General features: G+C 44.3%; 2 pseudogenes; one reads left to right on the top strand and one right to left on the bottom strand.

Moving 5' to 3' along the window:
• Nucleotides 1–556: 556 nt before the first annotated feature.
• Nucleotides 557–1,011, bottom strand: LOC102520734 (annotated as a pseudogene).
• A 9,701-nt stretch (nt 1,012–10,712) lies between these two features.
• On the top strand, nt 10,713–11,415 carry LOC116659749 (annotated as a pseudogene).
• The last annotated feature ends 7,169 nt before the right edge of the window (nt 11,416–18,584 follow it).

The following is an 18,584-nucleotide window of genomic DNA, read 5'->3' as shown; positions in this document are numbered from 1 at the left end:
AACTCTGTTCCTTTCCCTCCTCAAACGCGGCCGCCACTCCAGGACAGGAGGCTGGCTGGAGAGTGAGCTGTAATATATCAGAGGCTTCCTCACGTCTTTACTTTCCTCAGAGAAAAGCGTAGGGCCCTTTCCTTTGAGCTGATGGTTAATCATGCCTTTTAAAGACTCCATCTCAGGTGACAGAGAGCTACAGATTCTCAAGTTCGTCAGTCATTTTGCTGGTTCTTCTTGTCTTGGCCCCAGGATGCTCTCCTGAGCTCTCTGGATGTCTCGTAGCACACCTTGCCTCCACCTGCACTGCTGGCCATTCCGTCCTTCCTAAAAGGCTTTCGGCTCTTGGCACGAGTGACATTGAGTGTCCGGGTTGTCCTCCTGCCCACTGATCCCTCTGCCCTTCCTGACCTTTAGATGCTTGCTGCCCAGGGCGAAGTCCTCTGCTCTTTCTCCTCCCCAGGTGTAACCTCTCCCTGGGCCATTGCATCCAGTCCCATCACTTTTTTTTTTTTTTTTGAGTATGAAAGGTTTTATTAACACAAATACAATGTGCATGAGCTGTCTATTCGTTCTCTTTGCTGCGCAGCCTGGCATTGGAATTGGTGACTCTAGGGGCCAGCTGGGCTGCTCTCTCCACAATGGCTTTGCGGTTCTTGGAGGAGACGTTGTGATCTCAGCACAGTAAGATTTGTTGCACATCAGCAGCACTTCGAGCTCCAGGAACTTGCGGAAGCCTCTGGGCAGCATGTGCTTTGTGTTCTTGTTGCTCCCGTAGCCGATGCTGGGCATCAAGATCTGACCCTTGAACCTCCTGCGCACCCTGTGGTCAGTGCCTCTGGGTTTCCGCCACTTCCACTTAATTTTGACATATCGGTCTGACTGGTGCCGGATGAGCTTCTTGGTCCTCTTTTTGATGATCCTGGGCTTCACGAGGGGTCTGAGGGCAGCCGTGATGCCAACTAGGAGATGGCTGCCACCTCCGTGGTTAGTGCCGAGGAAGAGCCCCATCACTTTAAATTTCATCTTTCTGCTGAGGTCTCCCCAGTCCTGACCTCTCACTCTAACACCAGAACTCACCACCCGATGACTGACATTTCCGTTTGGATGTGTCCCAGGCCCCTCACACTTCACCTGCTGCAAACAGAACTCTTGTTTTTCACCCCCTCCACCTGCCCCTCCTTCCATTTTCTAGTCTCCGTCTATGCCTGAATTGTTTCCTTGGATGCTTAACCAAAACCCCAAAGTCATCCTTGATTCCTCTCCTTCACTCATCCTCCAGATGCATAAATCCTGTTGACCCTGCTTCCAAAATTTATTGAAATCTGTCTACTTCTTCCATCTCCAGTCAGTCCAGTGCTACTCAAAGTGTGATTTGCAGACCAGCATCAGCGTCACCTGGGAGCTTGTTAGAAATGCAAAGATCTTGGGGTCTTCTCCAGAGTTAGAAACTCTGAGGATGGGACCTTCCAGAGGATTCTGATGCCCTCTAAAGTTTGAGAAGGTCTAAGTCTTTATGATCTCTGGTTCAAGCCGCCTCAATAGCCTCCAACTCATCTCCACATTTACCTTCTCACCTCTCTGCAATCTGCTCTCCTCCTGGCAGCCAGAATAATTGTTTTTTAAGAACAATTAAATCAGATTATGTCACACACATACACACCCCCCTCTCCCCACTCCCTCACACCACGTAAACCTCCCACTGCTTTCCACTGGACCTGGTACCATCCAGGTTTTCTTTCCTGTCCATAGAGCCCTGAGGTGAGATCTGGTCACACCTTCCACTCCAGCCTCTGCCAGAACCTCCCCTCCTTCTTCCTCCAGGCTTTCCCTTTGGTGGTAGATGCACCAGCTTGTTCCCAACTCGGCACCTTTGCACTGGCTGCTCCTCTGCCTGAACTGCTCTTCCCCTGAACGTCCACAGCTGCTTCCCCCACATCATTTACTTCTCAGTATAACGGGCGCCTCCTTTAGAGAGGCCTTCAACTAACCAATCCAAAGCAGCCTCTTTTTACCAAATTACACGGTTTTAACCCTCTGTATGGTACTTATTGCTATCCTTTTTGTTTTTTCTTGTTTATTTACCGTCCAGTGTAATGCAAGTTTTAGGAGAACCAGGACCTGGTTCGTCTTGCTCACTGCCACATTTGAGTGCCTGGAACAGTGCTGGACACACAGTGGATGGTCAGTAAATGTTTGCTGAATGAATGAACTTTACTTGTAGGCCTGAGGCTGCTGTTCATGAGCTCGTGTCCACTTAAACGCCACTTACTCCTCTCACGTGGCTGCATTTCTGGGAGGCTTCCGTCAGTGTCTCATCTCTGTGGGCCCCTTACAGCACATCTTGAAGAGAAGCAAGAACCTGAGGGAACACGAAAGGAGGCAAGAGTGTGAGAAGACCCCAGCAGGCTACTTTCTTGGAATCTCAGGGAGGGAATCTGAGAGTCAACACCCCAGGTCCTCTATTTTTGATGTGGTTGTTGAGTAATAGGGGAAGTCGCCTAGTTTTTCAGAACATGGGCTTTGTGGTCAGAGGAGCCTGGGTTCAAGCCCTGGCTCTGCCACTTTGCTGTGAGACGCTGGGCAAGCTACTTCCACTCCCCAAGCCTCAGTTTCCCTCTCTGTAAATTGGGGATAATAAACACCCTACAGTGTAGAACTGTTGAGGGGCAGAACTGTAACGTACCTGGCAGATGGCAAGCCATCCCATGAGTGTTAGCTATTATTATTATTGTTATCATTATTTTATACTTAGAGGGAGGAAAGTATAAATAGCACTGAGGACTCAAAAAAAAAAAAGTACAGCCACACTTGTGATAAGAAAAACACAAGCTTGAATACACTGAGTTGTTATTTGTCACCTTCTAAATTAGCAAAGCCTAGAAGGTCAGCTGACACTGTTGGTGGAGGCATAAGGGAGCTGGTGGAAGGGTGAATTGGTACAGCAGCCTCCCTGCAGAGAACACTGGCAACAGCTGACAAGATCATAGATGCATAGATCCTTTGGCTCAGCTAATCCACTTCTAGGAATTTATGCTGCAGATATTCTGGCACATGTGCAAAATGATGTATGTAGAAGTTATTCCTTACAGCACCGTTTGAGTTTCAAAATATTGGGAGCAACCTGTAGGTCTATGAGTAGGGAAGTGGTTAAATAAATTGTGGTTTGTCTATATAATGTAACAAATAAAATGGGACATTTTCTATTTGTACTGATTGTTAGGTGAAAACAGATTGTTAGGTGAAAAAAACAAGGTGCAAGACAGGGTGTATAGTAGGATCTAGCAAAAAGCAGGCAGTAGGAAAAAAATATATATGTGTGTGTATTCTTCTGTATAGCAGAAGACCTCTTAAAGGACAGAGTAGAAGAAAAAAATTTTATTCTACACTCTTATATTTTGAATTTTGAACTATGTAAATGCATTATCTGTTTTTTAAAAAGCTGAAGACTGATTTTTTTTAATTTAATTATTAGTACTAATGCTCAATACCTCTTACTTTTTAGGTGATAACTTGTTCTAGGAGTGGTTAGTCTCTCTTAATAATTACTACTGTCAGAGGCAAAAGCAGTGATAACAAAGATACTAAAAATGCCTACATTCTTTGAGTCCTTTGCTTGAGGGTACAATAGGGGCTGGCAAAGGAGATGCCCCCAAGTAGATGATGAACTGTGCCGGTGGGAATCTGTATCAGCCTGCAGAGAATGTTCTGAATTTCTCCTCCGTTTTTGAAAACAAATTTTTTTCTTTCTCACTTTTCTAGCATAAAAACAAATAGCATGTATCTGGAGGACACAAAGAGTTAGCATGTATCATGGTTTTAACTGTGCTCTTTTGGAAAGAAGCAAGAAGGAACATGAACATACTTTACATTTCTTCTGCTTTCCTTTTAGCTAATGATTTTGTAAGAACTTAAGAGCTTAGGGAAGTCAGCCTGCCCAAGGCCACTGCCTCTTCATGTTGAGTGTTTCTGCACACGACAGCCCCTCTTACTCCTGCCAAATGCTGCTTGCCTCCCCCAACTTCCTTACCACACATTGTCAGACCTTGTGCATTTCCCCCCTTGCTTTTGATTTCTTTCTTTAAAAACTTTTTTTCTTTTTCTTGGGAGGGCGGTAATTAGGTTGATTTATTTTAATGGAGGTACTGGGGATTGAACCCAGGACCTTGTGCATGCTAGGCATGTGCTTTACCACTGAGCTACACTCTCCCCCATCCCTGACTTCTTTCTAACTTAACTCCCTGTAAGTCTAATTGCTCTGAATCCTACTGCCTAAGACTCAGGGGATATAGACGAGTATTCATATCAGTTAATTGAGCATTTAATTCCATAAATATTTACTGAGTTCCTACTGTGTATCTGGCACCGTATCAAGTGCTGGAAACTCCAGGGAGAAGAAGAAATGATTCTGGTAGTTGTACCAGGTTGCTCACCGTCATTTTAGGGGGACCGAGGTATAATGCAGTGTGAGAGCTACGTAAGTGTCATGGAAGCACCAGGAAGGGGCAGCTAACTCAGGGTGTTAAGATGGGATTTCTGGGGAAGTGAGGACAAGGATAAGAGGAAGTTAACCAGGGTAAGCCAGCAGGGAGAGGAGGATCTGGAGGGGGAGGGGGACAAGGCAGGGTTGGCCACTGAAGGTGAGAAGGTGCCTTCTGTGGTAACGCAGTGGTGCAGTTTCAGCAACAGCAGAGACTTGAAGGTAAGAAACAAACCCTAGTTGTGTGTGTGTGTGTGTGTGTGTGTGTGTGTTCATTCAGAGTAAACTAGGGCATGATGATGTGTGCAGCAGGAAGTGGCAGCAGATGAGATTTGGAATATTGCAAGGAGGAAGTAACTAATAATGTCAAGTGCAACAGAGCACCATGGACTGACAAGTAGTAGGTCATTGGTGACGTTTACAGAGTGGTAGGGCCTGAGCCCGGTTCTGCTACATTGAAGGATGAAAGGGAGGTGAGACTGTAGGACTCCCAGTGTTAACATTTATCGCTCACCTTCTGTATGGCAAATTTCTGCGTTAATGCATTTAATTCTCACAACAACCTGGAGGTAGGTATTATCCAGAGCCTTTTTTTTTTTTTTACAGAGGAGGAAACTAAGGCACAGAAAAGGTTAAGCAAAACGTCACACAGTTGGAAGTGACAGAACAGGGAGCTGAAGTCTTCAGTGTCCAAACTCTTGGCTTCTCAGAAGCTGGGATTCCAGAAATGTGACAGTTGCTGGAGAGCAATGTGAAGCCAAGGTTATTCATATTTGTATTATTTTTTTAAGGCTACCAGAAATTCGAGCATGTTTATGGACTGAGAGGAAGGTGCCTGGAGACGTGGCAGGAATGATGATTAATTGAGCAAGGTCCAGGAAGATAAGGCTGAACCCAGGATTTGGCAATGAGAATGTCACCCTAACCTCTGAGACGTCAGCTTCAGCAGTGCTGGAGGGGAGGCAGCCAGATGGAGGCCGAGGGAGGAGGCAAGGGCTTAAGAGCCTCCAGTGGCGCCCGAGAGCTGGGAATGGCCCGGGGTGGGATGGGAGCAGCTGACCGCAGAGACAGCACAACGGGACAGGGATAAATCTGTATTGTATTTTGGAAAACAGAAAATTCAGAAGCTAGTAGGCCACAGTGGAGAGGGGTTGAGTGAGTCCCAGGTAACATACAGGCACAGAACTAGAAACAGTACCTTAAACCAGCCTCAGCTGTTTCCAGAAGGCAGCCTGACCTTTTCCTTTCCTCAGATTATCTTCACAAGAGTGGGTTCTTAACTCTGGTCAGTAATGTAGTTACAATCTTTGTTATGAGCCCAAAAGGTGCTGGTTTTGTGATCGGCATTTAAAGATCCTGAGGTATGTTCTGATGGTGATGCTTGCTCACCACAGTTATTACCTTATATCAAGCTCCTGTAGACCTGTGTTCCGCCCCGCAAAATGCATCGGCCCCTGGACCTTTTTCACAGGTGCCTGAGTGAGGGCTGGCCAGTCAGTGACCTGTCTGACATCTATGTCTCAGCCGGGAAATTTCTCAGGATTTAAACCCATATCTGCTAGTCTCTGAAACCAAGAGCTCAGCCACTATGGAAACACACCTGTAATTTCATCCTTCCCCATCAGATTCCCTTTTAAAGGGTCTTACAGGAGGAACTTTTAAATGAAGAGCCTGTAAGACTCTCTGAGAAAACAGAGGGGATATAATTGTTGTCTTCCATTGCTTTTGCTTCAAAACACCTTATTTTTAAATTTTGAGTTTTTTGATTAGACGAAATTCAAATGCTTATTTTAGATAAATTAAAAAAGGATGATATTACCACACAGAATTAACTGCCACCCTTGGCTGTGTTTTCTGCCATACTTTCTGTAGGCATATGCAGTGTGTATGTGTACGTGTGTGTGTGTATATATTTCTTTACCTGAAGAGCATCCATCACAATGAACATATACACACACAAAAATATAGTTTCAACACCATTTCTGATGGCTGTCTTAAAATACTTTGAAACAGGCTTATCTGTGCCACCGTGTGCTTGGGAAGATAAATGATCATGAGTAAGAATATCTTGCAATTTACTTAATAGATGCTAGGAGGACATCTGTTCCAATTTTTAAATAATTTGTATTGGAGTGCCCTGACTGTTTAATATGAACCCGGCTGATCATGGGAGATGGGAAGGTGGTAGAAGATAGAGGTTAAATACACAGGCTCTCAGAAGTCAGAGTGCCTGGGCTTGAATTCCAGCTCCCCCATTTATTAGCTGTGTGACCTTGAGCAAATTGCATATCCTCTCTGTGCCTCTGCTCTGTATAAAGAGGAATAATAGTACCTAAATGAGTTAGTCCATGCAAAGTGCTTAGAAAAATGCCTGGCGTCTAATGACATTCAATCCACATTTGTGTTTCAGAATACATTCATTTATATTATGTCAATGTTCAAGTTGCTGAGTCATTTGGTCCAAAAAAACCCAGCGTCAGTTTGACACAGGTGAGGCAGATATAGAAGTTTTCCAGGTTGGTTCCTGGGGTTGGGGCTGAGTCTGTATTTTTACTGAACTCTCCAAGAGAGTGAGTTTTAGAATCAGCCAGGTTCATAATCCGCTGGTCTAGAACACTGACGCAGATGGACGGAAGTTGGATGGTGGATGAGACCGGAAAGATCACAAACAGTGAGTCTGAGACAGCCCCACCCAGACACAGTGGCCCTTCGTTAGCAGTAAGGCAGGGTAATGTGATATTTAAAACTGGAACTTTGTCGGGTGAGAATTAGTTGAGACAAAGAGGCCAAAGCCATGGAAAGGTGGGAGAAACCTTCAGGTAGAGGCAGTTTCTTTCTGAAACTTAACTTCTTTCTGAAGTTAATCAGTCCTTTTTGGGGGAGGATATTTTTTCTTCTTTTTGTTCCATTTGGTTTTGTCTAGCTTATTTATAAAAGCATTCAGAGAGATATTTTTTCCTTCTTAGGATAATGGCTAATGCTTACTCAGTATGTGTTGGGCACGGTGCTAGTAGTTTTTAGGTTCTGTTTCATGTAACCTTCCAGACAGTTGTATGAGGTGTGAACCATTTTTCCCATGCTATATGACAAAACTAAAATCTGGAGAGGTTAAATAACTTACACAAGGTACAATATCCATTTTCCCTTTCTTTAGTGATACAGTGCCAATTTTATTTGGGGTGGTAATGCACCCACTGAAAAACCTCTATTTGCCATTGCCCCTTGCAGCTAGGTGTGGTCACGTGTCTATGTTCTGGCCAATGAGATGCAAATGGAAGTACTATGTGGGCCTTCTGGGAAGAGTCTTTAAAGGGTGTTGACTCTGCCATAAAGTCCTTTTCTGTTCCTTCTTCCTGATGCCTGAAATGCAGTTGGGGTGACGGGAGCTTCAGTGGCCACTTTGGACTTTGAAGATATAAACCATGTATTAGATGGTGGTGGAGAAAAAAGGAACTTTGGTCCCTGATGACTATAGAACTGCCGTACCCACCCTGGGCTCCCTATCTCTGACTTATATGAAAGATAAACACACTTCTATCTTGTTTAAGTTTCTCTTATCAACAGACAAACATGATCCTAACTGTAATAATAGCTTATGCTATACTGTGCTTTATCAAAGCTAACTATATGCCAGACACTTTTCTATGTGGTTTCTATGTATTGACTCATTTTAACCCTCACAACAAGCCTATGATGTAGGGATATTCCCATTTTGCAAATGTAGAAGCAGAGCCAGCAAACACACTACTAATAGGAATCAGATGTGGGAGTAGAACTCAGGGCTGTCTTACACCCAACTCCATGCTTATAGCAATTATGCTATATGGCTTCTTTCATGCTCAGTATGAGTGTGGTGTGCTTTGTGGTTTTCCTTACCTAAACTTTACCATCTACTCTAATTCACAAAATGGAGGACTCCCAGCTGGTGGCCATTAGAAGGAAACCCATGGTTTCTCTAGAAGATCGAAACAGCCTTATTAGGGCCCACCTCAGAGCTCTCACTCCTTAGTAAAACTTCCAAAAGAAGTGTCATGGATGGATGTCAAAAAGTTAATTATTGTAAAAAGCATCCATGTAATTTCATTTGCCATTGCCTCCATTACAAAATTGTTTTGCTTTTTTTAATCAGGTAGAATTCTATAATAAACAAAATTGAGCCATCCATCCATCCATCCAACAAGCATTCAGCACCTGCTCTGTGCCAGGCACTCTCCCAGGTGTGGGAGACTGCAGCAACTGACCGACAAGGGGAAGGGAGGCAGATAATTCAACACACAAGAAAATATCAGGCACAAACAAGTGCTGTGAAGGAAAGAATTGTGCAGTGGAGACTCTTTGGAAGGTTTCATTGAGGAAGAGATATTTGAGCTAAGACTTGGAAGTGAGAAGGAAATTCCTTGAGAAGAGCAGGGAAGGGACTTCCAGACTGAGGGAGGAGCGATTCCCTGGTGTCAGAACGAGTGTGGCGTGGTCAAGGGACAGACAGAATCTCCATGGGCCTGGAGCATGAAGCAAGAGTGAGACGTGAGGTGAGGTCAGAAAGTCTGAGGGGCCAGATCATGCCAGTTGTGAAAGCCAGATTTGGGGATTTTACTCGGAAGTGACAGGGGAAGCTGTTGGAGGGTTTTGGCATTATGGCAGACATTCGTCACTGGCTGGCCAGCATTCAAAAGCCCTTCTTATTTGGGAAATCACAAAACTCTGGGATGCAGGGTCCCAGTTCCCACTATAGAAGCCAAGGCTTGTAGAAGCCAAAGACAGGAGAAAGTGTTTTCTCTCCTCTTCCTGTGGCATATAGAACAAGGCCAGTCAGAGGCTCCTACCTGGGACTTTGAGTCATGAGGGCATGTCTCAAAGATACAAGGTCAGTTAGAAATTATTAGGGTGACAGTGGTACAGTCAGGAATGCCCAGGGATGAGTGTGCTAGGGCAGCAGAATCCAGCATATGGTGACCAATGTCCACTGGCACCTGGCTGCCCACAAGTGTCCTTTGGGAGGGAATCAGGGGCCACATCTTCAGCAAACCATTCCTGGAGCTTCGCTGTATAAACCTTTCCCTGTACCTTGTTCTCTGATCTTCCTCTTGATACTCTGAGTTCCATAGTTGCTTTCAATGAATTCTTCTGTTTAAGAGTTAGCCAGTGCTGGTTTCTGTGGTGTTAAAGCAAGCATCTTAACTAGTACAGCTAGGGTGTGATGCAGTGAGGCACATTTTCAAAAGATAGTTGGCTGTTACACCATTTACAATAGCCAAGACATGGAAGCAACTTAAATGTCTATCAACAGATGATTGGATAAAGAAATCATGGTATGTGTGTGTGTGTGTACACATACACACAATGAAATACTACTCAGTCATAAAAAAGAATAAAGTAATGCCATTTGCAGCAACATGGATGGACCTAGAGATTATCATACTAAGTCAGACTAAGACAAATATTATGTGATATCACTTATATGTGGAGTCTAAAAAATGATACAAACAGACTTAATAACAAAACAGAAACAGACCCACAGACATAGAAAATAAACTTATGGTTACCAGGGCGGGGGAGGGGTGGATAAATTGGGAGTTTGGAATTTGCAGATACTAACTACTAAATATAAAATAGATAAACAACAAGATACTACTGTATAGCAAAGGGAACTATATTCAATGCCTTGTAATAGCCTATAATGAAAAAGATTATGAAAAGATGTATGTATATGTATAACTGAATCACTATGCTGTACACCAGAAATTAACACAACATTGTAAACCAACTATACTTCAGAAAAAAAAAAAAGATAACTGGATGCTAAGTGGAAAATGTGTTAGAAGAGGTATCAGCCGGGGACCAATCAGAAACAGAAATCACACTATGTATTTCAAATAGAGGGGCTTTAATATAAAGAACTGCTTTCACAGACATTAGAAATTGAAAGAGGAAAAGGAAACAGCAGAGAAAAAAGGAAGAGGGTAGTAACTCAGGGATTAATAACTGCAAGAAGCAGCTCCTACCTGCTAAGGCTGGAAAATAGGTAGTGTCACCTGTACCTAGGAGCTTGGAGGAGAGGCCCCAGGTGGCTGGTGCCTGCGTCTCTGAAGAAAGCGCTGCCCTGCTCAGACCTCTGTGGAACGGGTGCTGTCTGACTGGGGCCTCCACCAAAGGGACCTCCCCACCAGGGCACAGCTCCACAGGTGAGGGAGTGTGGCATGACCACCGGGGGTGCCGGGAGCCCTGGGTGTCTCTGGAAGCTGGGGCCACTTATATGCTGCTACTGGAGCAACAAAAAAACAGGGAAGTGAAAAACCAGGAAAGAAGTCTCTTTTCCTTTCCCTTTACTTTTCTTTCTTCTTCTAATGCCTCACATTGTAAAACCTAACAGGAAGCCAGCTAGTTGGAGGTGGGAGATTAGGTTTGCATTAGCCCAACCCCACATTACAGAGAAGAGCTTACAAAGGTATCTCGGAGACCATAGATAAATTCCCAGCACAGGAGCATCAAGTCCAGTTAGGAGGCCACAGAAGCCACCTAGGAGAGAGAGAATGGTAGCATGGACCAGGGGACTGGCAGTGAAGACGGTAAGAAACAGGGCAGGAAGACAGCACCCTCAGGCACAGAGCTGCAGTTCCTGGTGCGATACTTGGTGCCACAAAAGGATCTATCACAGGCTCCATTCTCCTGGCCAGCGGGCGCCTTGGTAGCAGGCTTGTCACACAGCTGGGCAACCACCCACAAACTGCTGCCTCCCCCCTCCCCCCACCCCACCCCCAGAAGCAGGAGCGCATGCAAAAGGTGGTCCCCGAGACCCCAGAGGAGGCCCTAAAGGAGCCACCTGAGACCCTGACCACGTGCTGTAGTTAGAGCACCCCGAGAATATCCCCACTTCTATTGCGCTCAGGCCCCACCCCAAGGAAGAAGTGACCTAGTATTGGAAGAAGTTCTGATTATTCAAATGAGTACTGCTATCCATTGCTTTGATATATTTGAATATCAATCAGCTGGATCCAGAAACAGCACACCCTCCATTCCTAAGCATCATGCACTCCTTTCAATAGCAGCTCATTCTTCCATGTACGTTATGACTGTTTCTTGAGGGTCAAACACGTGTTCATATTAAAGTTGTCATTACTAAGTTAAAAGAACACAAGAAATTGATTTTAGATTAGAGATAGGATTGACAAGAATTTCCTCTGAAAGCTTAGATATGAATTTAATGTTAACATTATCAATACAGGTCCCAGATGCCTGCTCTTTGGCAAAGGTGAGAACCCAACAAGGGATGGAGAGGCACCCAGAGACTGAAGAGGAGGGAACCTGTTAGCATCCCTAGGCCTGATGGGGCAGGGGAGGGAGCTGCAGACAAGGATGAGGGGACCCCAGCAGGGGCTAAGCCACTTGGGAGGCCAGGAGAGAGTTGGGGAATAAACCCCCTGCCCAGCCTTTCTCTTCTCTTACTCTCAGTCTCCTGCTGTACCTCCCAACCAGAAACCAGAGGGTCAGGGAGATCAGCTGGCCAGACACAGGGCAGAAGGAGCAGAAGGGCAAACAGAGTATGTAACACATACGTTACAGACAATTTTTCCTACTTACTACATTATATTTGTATGGGCCTTGAACTAAGGTAGTTACATATCAGCTTATTTCATTTCATACTCAAAAGTGCTCTGATGGTTAGTTTTATGTGTTAACTTTACTAGATCAAAGGGTGCCCACACATTTGGTCAAATATTATTCTCACTGCTTCTGTGAGGGTGTACCTGGATGAAATTGACATTTGAATCCACAGACTGAGTAAAGCAGGTTGTCCTCCCTAATGTGGGTGGGCCTCATTTAATCTATCGAAGGCCTGCATAGAAAACAAAAGGCTGACTCTCCCTTAACTATGAGGGAGCTCATCTGCCTGTCTTAGACTTGGGACACCAGTTTTTTTTTCCTGCATTCAGACTTGAGCTGAAACATTGGCTCTTCTTGGGTCTTGAACCTGCTGGCTTTCAGACTAGAAATATACCATCAGCTGTCCTGGGTCCCCAGCTTGCTGACTGCAGACCTGAGGACTGCTCAGCTTCCATAATCATGTGAGCTAATTCCTTATAATAACTAAATGAATGAATGAACAAATCAGCCAGTCTCTCTCCTTCCCTCCCTCCCTTTCCCTCTCTATATAGTCCAACTGGTTTTGTTTCTCTGGAGAACCCTGACTAATCCAAGTGCCTTGTAAGATAAGCAGGGCAGGTATTATCTCCAGAAAGAAGCAAATATGACTGGAAGCCCCAGGACAAAAATTAAAATGTAGATCTGTTTAAATCATGCTTACTCTCTTTATATAACTCTCAATATTGGCAAAGTTCCCCATGATTGTTTTTATGCTTCTTTCTAAAACAGTATCTACCTACTCACCAAGTAAGACCTTGAAATTCCCTTTCTCCCTGCCCCGCCCCCCCGCTCCTCCCCACCCCCCCCCCACCCCTGTCTAAATTGTTAGCAAGCTTTTCAAGTATCTCTTTAATTTGTTCTTAGAAGGAAGGGTATAACTTAGCAGTAGAGTGCATGCTTAGCGTGCACAAAGTCCTGGGTTCAATCCCACCAGTACCTTCATTAAAAAAAAAGTAAATAAGTAAATGAACCTAATTACCTCCCCCCTTCAATAAATAAATAAAATAAATATCTCTTTAATCTGTCCTTTTCCATATTTTTCCACAATTCAGACCCCCCCCTTCCCTTCCCCGGAGTACACACACCCACAGTGCCTGATTATACGTTTGTGTGATTATTAATGAGATTTTTCTCCCACGTCAAGCTCAGGTCCACAACCCACTGTTGTTCTCATCATGCGCGGAAGTCTCAAAATATTTGTTGTTGGGTTAACCAGTCTTCCTGTCTAGTTTCTTACTCTGTCTATTCATCCTGCCAAGAGCGAACTTTTTTTTTTCCAAGAGTGAACTTTTAACATACAAATCTGATCTTTCCAGTTTCACTAGGTTAAAATACCAATATAATCACATTTCTTCTGAATGTTCAGTAAATTGCTCGCAGCCCCCTTCATCAGTTAGTGGAAACTCCAGTAGCCCACATTGGAAAAAGACAACTGGAAAACCTATTCAGTGCGTGGGTGAGTCCGTGTTTTCCACCGTGGTTGATTCTGTTACTACTCTGCAGGGTTGACATGAAAGCTGGTCTTGTAAAATAGTGTATGTTTGTCTCCTGGGATGATGGTCTTGCGAATTAATACTCCTCACTGGCCAAGCAGTCCTCTAAGGGAGGATAGCTTCATTCCTTCAGTGTTGTCCTCAGTTAGAAATGTTTCAATGAATATATATATGTTCATGTATAACTGAAAAATTGTGCTCTACACTGGAATTTGACACAACATTGTAAAATGATTATAACTCAATAAAAAATGTTAAAAAAAAAAAAAAAGAAATGTTTCTATGGCTCTTCAACTTACAATCTTGTGCTCACTCTTTTTCTCAAAGCCCACCCTCCACAGTAGGCTGACTGGGACACGAGGGGCTTCCCAGGGACTCCCCCTTTGCTCCTGGTAAGTTCCTCTCTGAAGCCTTTTCCTCCTGTCTCACCAGGAGACCTCAGTAGGGACCACCCCACTTATCAGGGAGGTTATAACATTGACTGTCACAAGGGAGAGGGTCCAAGTAAGCCTCTGTTCCTTCCTTTCCAGGAGGCTCCTGGTCTCCTAAGCAAAATATCCTTAGTGTACAGAGCTGTTGACCAGCTCTGTACACTGAAACACTTGAGAGAGCCAGGTTACAAAGAATATAATTATTCTACAAAGGGTATTCTATAACTTTCTATCTTCTGAGCAAAGGGCACCTTCTTTCCTACATTTACACAAAGTAGAGGGACCAACCAGGTGAGTCTTCTCCAAACAAGGACTTGCTCCAAGGTGACCAGTGTTTCTGAACTGGAACACAGGCTTTGGAACCTTTGAGAATATGACAGCTTTTCCTGATAAGAATTTTCTAAGTTGCACCTTGTCTTAGGTGGAGTTCCACACAAAATAGACTCAGAAATGGAGATTTGCATGTAAAGTTTTTTGGAGTGTTCTCAAGCACAACACCCATAGGGAAGTGAGAGAATCAAGACTGGGCAAAGGAGGGAGTTGAACTGTGACACAACTGCCTCAGCCTGACCCACCAGGAGCGGTGGGCTGGGACAGCCCTTCGGTGTTGTCTCCAGTGGAGGCAAGGAGGCTGGCCATTGTACATCATCAATGACCAGTCATTGCCCAGACACGGAATGTGGACTGCCCCAGCCCTAGAGGATATAACCTTGGAGGAAGCAGCTCCTGCCAGCCAAAGGTGATTTCTGAGGCCTGACTCATCTGTGAGCCTTTATCATCAACACATCCCCTATACATAGGGGCAAAGTGTCTCAGTCTTGAAGAGGGGACCTGGTAGTGCACCACAGGGTCTAGTATACACCTGTCCGGGCACAATTTATTATAGCTCAGTCTCCTCCCCTGTACTCTAAGCACCTTGAGGGCAGAAACCAGGTGTGTCCAACAGAGTCCCTGAAATAAAGTATCCACTCAATTAGTAACTAGCAGATGAGTGAATAAATGCATACATGAATATAATCCCAGTGACTCTGTAATAAATTATTATTGGTTGCATTTATGCATAGCTTTACATATGCAAAATATTCTGCTAAAAATATGTATTATAAATATGTAAGTTCTGCAAGCAATAATTTCTAATAAAATCTGTCATCAAAATGAATTAATAATTTAGTGGGCACAAACCAGGAGAACAACCCTGTGTTAGTCAACTCTCTCAGAATGCATCTACCTTAATAATAGAACTATTTAAAGGCTTCAGAGCTGGCTTTTTTTTTTTTTTTTTTTTTTTTTTTGAGCAGGAGAGGGAAGGATTTATTATTTGCAGCAAATAAGGAAAACACTAGGGATTTTTCCCAAAGCAGTGTCTCCAGAGCTGGCATCTTAATTCATCTCTTGAATTGATTTTTAGACTCTCTGCTTTGTTAGATAAATCTCCTCTCATCCTGCCTAAATCCTGCTTTCATTATATAGTGTTTCCAAAGTTTATTGAGTATTTTATCCTTGCTATCAAATTGATCTTGGCTGTTTTTGCATCTCTTCTGATGTTTGTAGTTCTATTGCCAGTGGTCCAGTTTCTCATGGACATTTGTTGTTTTAACTCTCCAGAAAAGCAGCTCCCTTCTTCTGGGAAAAGCTCCATCAAAGCTCCATCTGACCCTAGTAGGTGGGAGCTGACAATTACAGAAGCAGAGTAATTGGCCCAGAGCTGAGCACATGACCCAAGCTGGACCAATCCCCGTTCTTCCCTGGGAAATTTTTTTTTACCTTGGAAAAAAGAGAGAAAGAAGTTGGGAAAGAAGAGGGCTTTTTCCTCTTAGCTTGTGTAGTTGTTTGCTAGCCTAGGAGCACAGGGCTACCAGAGGCCAATCCCAACCCCATGAAGGAACACTCCTGCAAGAGTAGAAATGAAGTCAGCCCAAGGAAAGAAACAGGTTGAGAAGTGGAGAGTCCTGAGAACTTTCAAATCCCTGATTCTAAGAGCTAAAAATCTCAGAGACTGTTTCCTGAGCCCCACTGCTTAGCTATCAAATGCATTCTCCATTCCGGAGGCATCTCAGTCGGCTGCCCAAAATCTCCCTTTTAGCTTAAGCTAATTTAAGTTGTGTTTTATCACTTCTGACTTCAGAGAGTTCTCCCCACCCCCACTCCTACCGCCCCTTCCCACATACACATTTGCTAGGATCACTTTGTAGAATTCAGTGGATTTAAAGATTAATCTGAATACTAACCTTGTAAGCCTTGAGTTGTAAAGGCACGTCGCCTACACCGGGTGCTGGAACCTAGAGTTTAAGAGCATCAGCTCAAGAGCCTTAAGTTGCTATCCTACCTTCATCATCAACCGGCTAAGTGACTTTTGGTGAGTTACCTAAACTGTGCCTTAGCCTCCCATCTGTACAATTGCAAAACGATTAAAGGGTCACTGTGCACTTTAAATGGGATTACATCTTTAAAGCCCTAGGACAAATACCTGGCATATAGCAAGAATTCCATAAATTCAGTGATTCTGATCATTTCCCTCTTTTGTCCTTAATGTCTCCCAAGGCACAATCACCGTCTGGGATTCAGTACATATTAATTCAATCCAGAACCTCACATTTCTTTCATTTTTACTTTCAGGTTGTTAAATAATTGTTTATCTTCAACATTTCAAGTCCTTTCACTTGGACCACATTCAGCGTCTCTTAATTTTTGCCAGTGGTTCAATCCCAACCTTTGTTCTTTGGTATTTCTTCTCAGTTCTTTCCCTCGTATCTCCTGTTACTATCCAGCAGCCTCTTCTTTTCTTATAAAATGCTTCTCACTATATCCACGCACTAGAACATTCCTACTACAAGGAGCACTTTGCTGCATGTTTATTTTCTCTGGAATCTTCTCTCTGTTATGGAAAGACGGTCATTTATCAACCTATAATGGAGCTCTTCCTGGTTTGGTTAGGGCATGCTGCAAACTGCCCTTGTATCGCAAGGCCCTGTAATAATGCTTTTTTTGGCCAGAACACAAACCACAGTCAAAAAGGTCTTCCTGAGTTCTGAAGGTCAAGCAATTCGAATTTTCTCAGGCTTTTAGAAGAGTGGAAGGCGGGCCTTCCCCCGGGGAGCATCTGTTGGTCATTTTTTAGATTGAGTCTGGGACTTATAACTTGGCAGTACCTGGATTCTGGTCTTGGCTCTGCGACCTCCCATTGGGGTACCCAACGTCCAGGAGCCTCAGTTTCCTCATCTGTAACATGAATTTATAGCAGAATTACTCTTACCTTGTGTAAAAATTAAAATGAAACAATTTGGCAGTTTCTGAATTGTAGTGCTGCGTAAATGGGAGAGTCTATTAATGCAAACGTTAGTAGGAACGCAGTGACGGACATAAAACTGGGGCTCGTTCTCTTTAATTTGCTTTGAGCCGTGCTGTGTGCAGACAGGATGAATTCAGGGCACTTTGGTGAAGAGCCACCCTTAGGATCTCTGTGAGTAAGGTAGACAAACAGAGTCAGTGCTCATGTCCACAGTCCTTTTAGAAGTTCCAAAGAAAGGGCACATCAAAGAATACCTTCAGTTTGTGAACCTCCGTGGGAAAATGTCTTAGAAGGAGAATAAAATAAGCCATGTTACAGCCTCTCAAATGGGCCTTCCCTAATTCCGCCTTCACTACCATTGTTCCTGGCTCCCTGTCCTTGCCCAGCCCAGCCATTTTATTATATACATTTATAAAGCCGTACCTCTTTAGATACCTGTCATGTGAACCACACCTAAAAACTGTAGTCAAGACTAGTGATCACAGTAAGCAGCCAACTTATAGAGGGAGGGTTTCAACAGAGCTTATTTTTGGTGGGATCAGTTGCCTGTTGGATTATCCTAGGGGGAAAAAAAGCCATACATTGGGTCTAGCACCAATGTTTGATTATGGAGTTAGATTCATTTGGTGTCTCTTAAATCCCAGGAACAAACACCCCTCTGTTTCAAGTGTGAGATTTCCATGTTCATGTCCTCGGTGCAGGGCCTTTTGCTCTGTCCCAGCCAGGCCTGGCAGGGTCATCTGTAAACTCCCTTTCCCCATATAGCTCAAGTGGCAAAGAATTTTCTAGTGCCCACCTCCAGCCCCACACCTTTCCCCTCCTTCATTTGCTGTTCAGGCTCAGATTTTCCCCACCTGCAAAATGGGGATAGTTAAATCCATAGCACAGGCCTCGACAGGACACTGTGGGAATACAGAGAGGTGACTAACACTGCCTGGGGAAGTGGAGATGATCCACTAGGGAGCTAATTTTAGAGCTAAATCCTGGAAGCAAAGGAGGTGTTGCCACCAGGTTTAGGGTTGGGAAGGAACCCCATTCCCTGCCCTCCAGAGAGAGAACAGCATGTACCTTTGGCAAAGGCATGAAAGAACTTGCTGCCTTCAGAAAATGCTGGATGGAGTAAGGGCTGCACAGGCGAGCGAGGAGGAGCCTGGTAGAGCTAAAGCTGATGGCTGAGGAAGGGTCCACGGGAGTCCGGCCAGGCCAGCCTGCAACCCCTCCTGTCCCGCAGCTTCCCCTGAAGCTTGGGAGAAGCATCA

Source organism: Camelus ferus, chromosome 25 (genome assembly GCF_009834535.1).
Source record: "Camelus ferus isolate YT-003-E chromosome 25, BCGSAC_Cfer_1.0, whole genome shotgun sequence".
NCBI lineage: Eukaryota > Metazoa > Chordata > Mammalia > Artiodactyla > Camelidae > Camelus > Camelus ferus.
Note: the sequence above shows the minus strand (reverse complement) of the source record. Positions and strands in the feature narration are given on the sequence as shown.